This window comes from Egretta garzetta, unplaced genomic scaffold, assembly GCF_000687185.1.
Source record: "Egretta garzetta isolate BGI_Z169 unplaced genomic scaffold, ASM68718v1 scaffold108, whole genome shotgun sequence".
NCBI lineage: Eukaryota > Metazoa > Chordata > Aves > Pelecaniformes > Ardeidae > Egretta > Egretta garzetta.
The window spans coordinates 6,936,418-6,937,343 of record NW_009260614.1 but is presented as its reverse complement, the minus strand read 5'-3'; positions in this window follow the sequence as shown (position 1 = coordinate 6,937,343).

Genomic DNA, 926 nt, shown 5'->3' with positions numbered 1-926 from the left:
CCTTTCCCCGTCTGCCCCTGAGACAGCCCAGCAGCTATCCCGCTGGAAAATCCTCCCTCCTTCCTGACCATTCCCCATCCTCCCCTTCCATGTCTGGACTTCCTAGGGGCTTTATTTTATTTTTAACGGCTGCTGCATATTGAGCAGCAAAATGATGCTGAAGGAGGCTCTTTTGACCCCAGCGCTATAATTATTCCAAACTCCAGCAATGCATGCGGTTCAAATGCTATTTTCCCCAGTGCCTCCTAGCCCTGGCTGGCGGCTCCTTTCCATCGGATTTGGGATTGCCTGTGGGCCCAGAGGCTCAGCACAGGTGACAGTGATGCAGGCAAAACCCTTTGCATGGGTTTCCTGGCAGATTTTTGCATCCTGTGAATGCCCAGGTGCAAAATGAGGGGTTTTCCTGCTGGTTTCAGACACATTTTGGGTGAGACCCAATTTCTGCTGCCTCGGGCTGTCACTGCCCCGCCGCCCGAAACCCCCCCCCAGCCACAACACCGGTCCTGCTGGTGCTGTCGGCCCCAGAGAGCAAAGCAAGGAGCTGAACCCAGCCCCTGCTCCTACTCCTACTTCTGCCTTCCTCCTGCACCCCCCCTCCAAAATCACAGCAGCCCCGCTCCTGCTCGGGTCTGCCTCCTCCATCCCCCCCGGGGCTGCTGAAGGGGTTAATCCACTTCGTGCAAAACCAGATGAGAAATGGTTTGCTGTTAAAGGAGCTCCTGAAAAATTTATGGTCCTAAATGGTCTTCCAGGGGGTTATTCCCTCCCCCAAGGAGTGGGAAATCCCAGCTGGGCACTACTAATGGCAGGAAGGAAAGGGCTTCGCGGGCCCCGCTCCAGATGGAACCCAACGCCCCTGGGACACCCCGGCCATTACCGGGGTGGCCATTAGGCAGCTTGGGGCTGACCTAGATGAATTAGCAGCC